Below are 8096 nucleotides of genomic sequence, written 5' to 3'. Positions count from 1 at the left end.
TATATATAAATTTATATGTAAGGAGAGAGAACCATAGCAGATGTTGTATACAGGGGAATTGTAAGAGAGGTGGACATTAATTTCGAGTAGAAGTGCAATGATCATTCTTTACACCCATCCAAAAAGTGTAAAAGTGAAAGCAGAATTGGATACAAGCAAAGAATATCGATTAAGTTGTAGCTGTGCTGTGAAATAATTATCGATTTTCTGTCCAGAATCGAGTAGAGGGGTAGTGATGGAGATGACAGAGATATTAACCAAAGAAAGGTCATCTGCAGCATTGAGAAGGAGCTTATCTTTCACTCTTCATCGCTTTCTATCAGACCACAGATATACCAGAAAATACTATCTAACTATCTCTTCATCTCATCTTTAATTAAATTAATATAATTAGGTGGTAAGTTGTATACAGTGAGAGGAGTCGGTGCATAGAAGATGTAGATAACAAATAAGATTTATCTGCTCATCAATTCGTTTATAAGTTAATTATATAAGAATTTTCTTTCGTCGTGTGTGTAAATTTTCATCTTTTTGATTTATTAAATTTATTTATTTATTTTTAGTTAATTTAAAGTGTGTAGGATATAGTAGGAATGAGTACTCTTGCTGTTGAAGATGTACAGTACTTGTACATACTTCTGAAATAAAATATCATTTTAAAAAATTCAAAAATTATATTGAAATTTATTGAATTTTATTAAAAATATATTAAATTTTCAAATATTTTCTATAATCCTGTATAATTCAGAGTAGATGAAATGCTGTGAGAATGTTTCTTCTTATAGAAGATACGTAAGAAGACAATCTTGCTGTTGTGATTTTTTAAATAAAATTTCATTAAAAATTTAAAAATTAAATAAAATTTAATGCCTTTAATTAATATTAAATCAACTTTCTATATTAATTTTTCAAGCGACAAAATTTCGTATAAAATTCAAGCAAACTCTAAGGAATTGTATGTGATTTATTGTTTAAACTCTATAAATCTTTTCCCCAAAATTAGCTAAACTTAAATGTATTGATGTCAAGCCAAATGTTACTTGATCAAATAATGGAATTTATTTATTTATTTTATTTTTTTCTATTTCTACCAATAATTTAATAATTAACTTTTATCTTTATTTTCCTAGAAGCAAAATTAAAGGATGCTATTTTATGATGCTCCAAGAATGGAATCACTGTGCCAAAATTTATCCAATTACTGGAGCATAAACGTATGAAAAAAAGATTTAGATATAGTTTATAAAACGTTATTTTGGATGGTAAGAGATAAATTTATTAAACTTTTATAAGAAAATTACATAAAAATGATCACTCAGTAGAGAGTACCATAACTTAATTATCCAACCAAGTTTGACCAAATATATTGGAAGTTTGCCCATTTTGATCAAATTTATATCATACTAAATCAATAATTTATGCTTTATTTTGTGTATTTTCTTCCAAAAATTTTAAATTTCCTTAATTAATTCTTGATTATTCTATTCGAAGACTCCTCTCGATGCCTTCATTTATCATAGTGATATATAGAACTATTTAACAATGTACACAGCTTAAACATTAGAAATATTAATGAATATAATGCTGTACATAACTTAAAGTATGCATATAAAAGGGTAAATTACATAAATTAAGCAAAAATAAAGTTTTAAAATTTATAAAGAATACATTTATATAATTTCGTATGGGTACTACTGAGTTTTATAGAATTTATTCTTTATTTTTTAAAAATATCTTTGAATAAAATATATATTTTGTACATTTTAAAGTACATTTAGAATCTTAAAATAAATAACAAAGAAATGGAAATGTAATATGATAAAACTAAAGTCATCTTAAAAGTTGAAAACAAAATAATAAAAATAAATTACTGCTCTATACATATACATAAAAAAGTAGCGAGGATTAACAACACAGTTCAATGCATCAAGAGTACTCTAAGCATTACTTTCTGTTTTTAATTACTTGAATTTTAAACTTTATTTATTTCAGCGAATGGATTTTATATAAAATACAAAAAGTTTAAAATATTAAAAGTTAAAATCGTTTTTTATTCCTACATTTTTTAAAAAAAAAGAATAAATAGTGTTTATTTCAATTGCATTTTTAATTTTTAAATATAAAATTTATTTCTGAAATAAACAAAATGTACATTCAAACATGAAACAGACAAATAAAATGAAAAAATAAATAAATAAAAATGTAAATTTCAACAATTAAAAAATTCAAAAATGAAACAGACGAATAAAATGCAAAGAAAAAAATAAATAAAAATGTAAATTTCAACAATTAAAAAATTCAAAAATGAAACAGACGAATAAAATGCAAAGAAAAAAATAAATAAAAATGTAAATTTCAACAATTAAAAAATTCAAAAATGAAACAGACGAATAAAATGCAAAGAAAAAATAAGTAAAGATGTAAATTTCAACAATTAAAAACTTCAAAAATGAAATAGACAAATAAAGTAAAACAAAAGAAAAATAAATTGTACAGTACATTTCAAACAATTAGAAAAAATCCAAAAACAGAAAATAAAATTTCTTATAAATGTACACTTTTTTTTAAATAAATATTTTACTGAAAAGTACATCTTTTCGCTTAAAAATAACAAGTCTTTACAAAAAAAAAAAAAAAAAAAAAAAAAAAAAAAAAAAAAAAAAAAAAAAAAAAAAAAAAAAAAAAAAAAAAAAAAAAAAAAAAAAAAAAAAAAAAAAAAAAAAAAAAAAAAAAAAAAAAAAAAAAAAAAAAAAAAAAAAAAAAAAAAAAAAAAAAAAAAAAAAAAAAAAAAAAAAAAAAAAAAAAAAAAAAAAAAAAAAAAAAAAAAAAAAAAAAAAAAAAAAAAAAAAAAAAAAAAAAAAAAAAAAAAAAAAAAAAAAAAAAAAAAAAAAAANAAAAAAAAAATATTTTATAAAATATATAAATTCTGAACTTTGAATTTATTTTTTGTATTATGGAAAATGTATCCAAATTTAACAATATTTTTACATATTGAAGCTCTTAAAGTACAATTAAATTTAACATTTTTTACATTGAAAATTGTAAACAGTTTATCTATATTAACTATTTGTATACAGTGTATATAACCTGTTTACAGCCTCGAATGTCATTATATTATAAATTTAGATGTATATATTCGCTTCCAAACATCTATATACATCCGTGTACACGAGATATGTTAGTTTACACGGTGTAATATATAAACTTGTTCGTGGTTTACGGGTTATATACTGTATAATATACTAGTATGAGAGGTAGAGAATTTAAGTAGAGAATATATTTTATACTTTGAAAATCATTATAAAAATGAGAAATGATCTTTAATGTATTGTTAGATAAAATAATAAAATTCTAGTAAAATCTTTTATGTAGATATAAAATAAAATATATATATTCTTAGATAAAATAATAATAAAAAAGTAAGTATAAGTATAGATAAGAATCGAAACTGTTCACTGAAACGTAAACTACATTTTAAAAGAGCTATAAAATAAAAATTTACATTAAAATGTAAAATAAATAATAAAATTTCAGTAAATAATTCATATTTTAAGAAGTTTAAGTTAAGAATATTCAATTTTTAAGGTTAAATATCCTCTTTAAAGTAGCTTTATTAATAAATTACAGTAAATTTAAATGGTAGAAGGACACGCTAAGCGTTACAAAAAGCGTAGAAAATTCGAAAATTAATGAAAATTTTTATATAAATAAAAAAAATATTTTTACATTTTTAATGTTTCATATGAAAAATTTTAATTTATAATTAAAATTTTTGCTTTAAACTTGTATAATTTAATAATTCTTTGTATTATTTTTGTTATATACCAACTGATTTTAAGCTTTAATTCATGCAGAAGGGTGCTAACGAGTTCGGTTTTTTTATATCCAGACTGACAGACAACCAGACGTACTGTACGCTTATAATTCTTAAGTATTTTTAAGTACTTAAGTGGATAAACCTGAACTTTAATTGATTTTTAATTAAAAAAATACAGTATTTAATTTAAAAATCAATTTAATAGAAATTTATGTAGATTATTCCTTCTTTATTCACAGACGAACCTGCAATAATAGTCACCTCCTAACAACGGCCACCTGTTAATGGTGGATATTTTTTCAGGAACGTTAAATAAACTTGCATACAAAATAACCTCTAAATAACGGCCACCTGTAAATAGCGGCCATTTTTAATGAACATTTTCCGAGTAAAAATATATAGGGTACAGAATAACCTCAAACAAATTCACCTCCATTTCTTCAGTGACCGTCGTTTAGAGGTTCGACTGTAAAAAGAAAAATTGTATAAATAATTACAACAAACACATTTATTTATTGATTTATTTACACGTAATTTTTTAGAAGGTAAATCTTAAAAAAAATTCAATAAATTTATTCACTTTCCAACGATAACAAAATTGCTATTCATTATTATTCATCAAATAGCAAAGAGCGTGTAAGTCAGGAGCCTTTAAAACCGAATTTCTTCGATCAAAATTAATGAAAAAAATAAATAAATATAAAATATAAAAACTCCACACTATAAATCTATTTCTGATGCTTAAAATTTGTAAAAATTTTTTTAAAAAATTAAGGTATAAACGACAAAAAATAAATAAAATAGAAACTAGATCAATATTTACGAATATTCGACGAATTTTTTTGATGAATATACTAAAAAAAACACACATAAATTATTATTTTAATCATTATTTATTATATATATAAAGGACATTTTTCTGTAGAAGAATTTATAAAATGGAGTTGGAGGGAGGTGGATACTTTGTCACCCATCTGGGGGGATGAAGAAGAGAGGAGTGGAGCTGGGGGGAGGTATTTTGTTTGACGTATCAAACTAAGTTGCGTCATAAATATTTACGCTTATGGCAGATGATGGAATGCGACGTTTTAACGTTATACTTAACAATAAATCTCGATAGAGATTATGTTCTGATCTCACGCCCTCAATGTCTCCATTTCCAGCACTTCATCCCCGACCCTGTTTAATGTAGTGTAAGTTCCGTTGTGTGCAATCTGTGGGAAGTACACCACGTGTCGTCCACCATTATCGTCCATTCGAACGGTGCTGCCCTCTCGCGGGCAACGTAGCAAGCGTTAAATCACTCTATCACTCTTATTTTTTTTTCATCTTGAGCTTCCCTTCTCCAGCATCTCTAGATCCCAACTAGATACACGTTTAAACTCAATTACGAACAGGGTAATTCATAATTTTACTATGAATATAAGCTTATTTATTATTCATTCTTTAGTATATTCTCTTTCTTTTTCCTTCTATCACTTAGTTTTTATTCTAATTTAAGTTTCTTTTTATTGCTATAGCAGCTGCAGATGTTCTTTTTCTGTGCAATCTTTGATTTCATTTCCATTCAACATGTTTTGATCGAACACAGATGTAGTTTTTTAAGCTTATTCTCCTTTATTTTTCTCTTCTCCAATACTCTGCTAGGGATTTAATTCTATTTTTCTTTAATTTTTCTTTTCCTTTTTTCAGTAGATACATCTAATTGGAAAATGTATCCAAATTTAACAATATTTTTACATATTGAAGCTCTTAAAGTACAATTAAATTTAACATTTTTTACATTGAAAATTGTAAACAGTTTATCTATATTAACTATTTGTATACAGTGTATATAACCTGTTTACAGCCTCGAATGTCATTATATTATAAATTTAGATGTATATATTCGCTTCCAAACATCTATATACATCCGTGTACACGAGATATGTTAGTTTACACGGTGTAATATATAAACTTGTTCGTGGTTTACGGGTTATATACTGTATAATATACTAGTATGAGGGATAGAGAATTTAAGTAGAGAATATATTTTATACTTTGAAAATCATTATAAAAATGAGAAATGATCTTTAATGTATTGTTAGATAANTGTTTACAAACATTTTTTTAAAATATTATTTTAGTAGTTATTCAGGTTTTATTTAGGGGATTTTCCTCTGAAAATTTACTTATCACAAAAACAACACTTATAACTTAATTTATATTATACTTATTTAAATTTTAAGATATAAGTATAATTAATTTAATATTTTTCTATAACATTTGATAGTTTAGTAATTTCTGCAAGTACGAGGACGATTTTTGGTAGCATTCGTGCTTTTCTGTATCTAAAAAACGGATTTTCTAACTCAAAATTTGCCCCAAAAATCTAATAAATTCCACCAAATTATAGATATTTTTAATGTTTTTATGGATAATTAATGTTTTGTAATGAACAAAATTCTAAAATTAATTCTTATTGTTCAACTGCTGATGCACTTCTAACCATTGATTTGAAGAAGCTCGACACTTTCTGAGTTATATCTTCGTTTAACACGTGAAATTTCAGTGATTTATTCTAGAAAACATTCAAATATTCTAAAAAAATATGGACTTTTTTCTAAAAAGCCCCCTTTTTTGGAAGAAAAAACTTTCAAAAATGTTAAAGAGCAAAAATTCCACTGAAAGAAATGAGATTTTCACTTAAGAAATTAAAATGTTTTAGCCAAGAGGGTGGTCTAAAATTTAGTTAACCGTGTTTAGTCCTTGTAACAGTTAACAGACTTTTGGAATATCCTTTAAGAGAGAAAAATGCTTGTTTATTTACTTTACGAACCTTCAATTCTTCTCTTAACGAGCATCCCTAGAGTAAAGTGGATTGATTTTAATATATTAAAACACTAGAAAAAATGGAATTATTCACTGAATTTTTCATAATTTCATAAGTTTAAGTAGGGGGAAAATAAAGGATTTTTCTCGGTTTATTTTTAAGGAAATTGTAAAAATAAAATTCTCTCGTATGAAGCAAGGCCAATAAATTAGAATTTGCTCAAGGGTCTCTTTAGCAAGCCTCTTAAATTCATTTTAATGTTGTAGCTCTACGAAGAGGCCACTTCACCCTTGCAAAATGATTTTTAAACACGATATCCCTTACACTAGATGACATTATTAATTACCCCACATTAACAATTAAAACATCATAGAGTAAATTACAGGTTTACCTTACACAAGATTTTTTTTAATATTTAAATTTTATGTAAAGTAATTAACAGGTTTTCTAGAAATTCTTATGCATTTCATTTAAGTACCTTGTTCTTCTTACAAATTTCTGTTTTTCTTCAATGATTTTCAGTTAGATACATGTTATATACACTTATATGCTTTTATACATTAATCAATATATATTTTATTGGGTAAAAATGAATTATTTAGTATTATTATCTTGTAATTTATCTTAAATCAATATTAGTAATTATATATATATATATATTACTGAAATCTCTTTGGAAGTAAGAGACAATCGTAGGAAGGAATGGGGAGAAAATTGGATATTTTAGAGTATTTAGGGTAATTTTCTATGTAGGGAATTTTATAAATAGAATTGATTTTTAAGAGATTTTCTGGGGAATTTTATTGGATGAAAATTTTAGAGGGAAAATAAAAGGAATTAATTGCGAATTTTTCTCCTTTTTTTCCTACTGAAATAAGATTAGGAATTGTAGTAGGTAAAAATGAAAATTGTTAGTAGGAAAAGAGGAATTGTACAGAGAAATCGAAAAAATTGAAATGTTTTAGTAGAAAAAGGAAATTTCTAGTAGGAAAAAAAATAGGAATTGCAGAAGAAAAAAGAACATTTTTGGCAGGAAAAGAGAGAAAAATATATTTTTTAGTAGGAAAAGAGAGAAAAATATATTTTTTAGTAGGAAAAGAGAGAAAGAGTAAGAATTGCAGAAGGAAAAAGAACATTTTTTAGTAGGAATTGCAGAAAAAAAATGGTATTGTTTTAGTAGGAGAAGATAGGAAGATGAGAAATTGTAGAGAAAAAAATGAAATTTTGTTGAGTAAGGAGAAAAATTTTAAAGGATAAAGAAGACATTTTTAAGGTAAAAATAGAATCAAATGTTTATTGAAATGAATAAATTTTATAGGAAATAAAATTTTGGAAAAAAATAAAATATTTTTTGTTTTGATAGAAAATTAGACTATTTTAGAACAAAAAAGAAATTTTTATGAAAAGAAATTAAAAATATTACTGATAAAATAAAATTTGTGGTGGAAAAAAAACGAAATTTCGAAG

General features: G+C 24.0%; 1 long non-coding RNA gene across 1 annotated transcript in view; it reads left to right on the top strand.

Moving 5' to 3' along the window:
• The window catches only part of LOC111636463, a 20595-nt gene extending 12702 nt beyond the window's left edge, over positions 1 to 7893 (top strand). Inside the window, exons 3-4 of the long non-coding RNA XR_002758542.1 lie at positions 1131 to 1262; positions 7720 to 7893. This is a non-coding gene — a long non-coding RNA (uncharacterized LOC111636463). The remainder of the gene's footprint in view (positions 1 to 1130; positions 1263 to 7719) is intronic.
• The last annotated feature ends 203 nt before the right edge of the window (positions 7894 to 8096 follow it).

Source organism: Centruroides sculpturatus, unplaced genomic scaffold (assembly GCF_000671375.1).
Source record: "Centruroides sculpturatus isolate CEXI.00-Female unplaced genomic scaffold, Cexi_2.0 scaffold100, whole genome shotgun sequence".
NCBI lineage: Eukaryota > Metazoa > Arthropoda > Arachnida > Scorpiones > Buthidae > Centruroides > Centruroides sculpturatus.
Note: the sequence above shows the minus strand (reverse complement) of the source record. Positions and strands in the feature narration are given on the sequence as shown.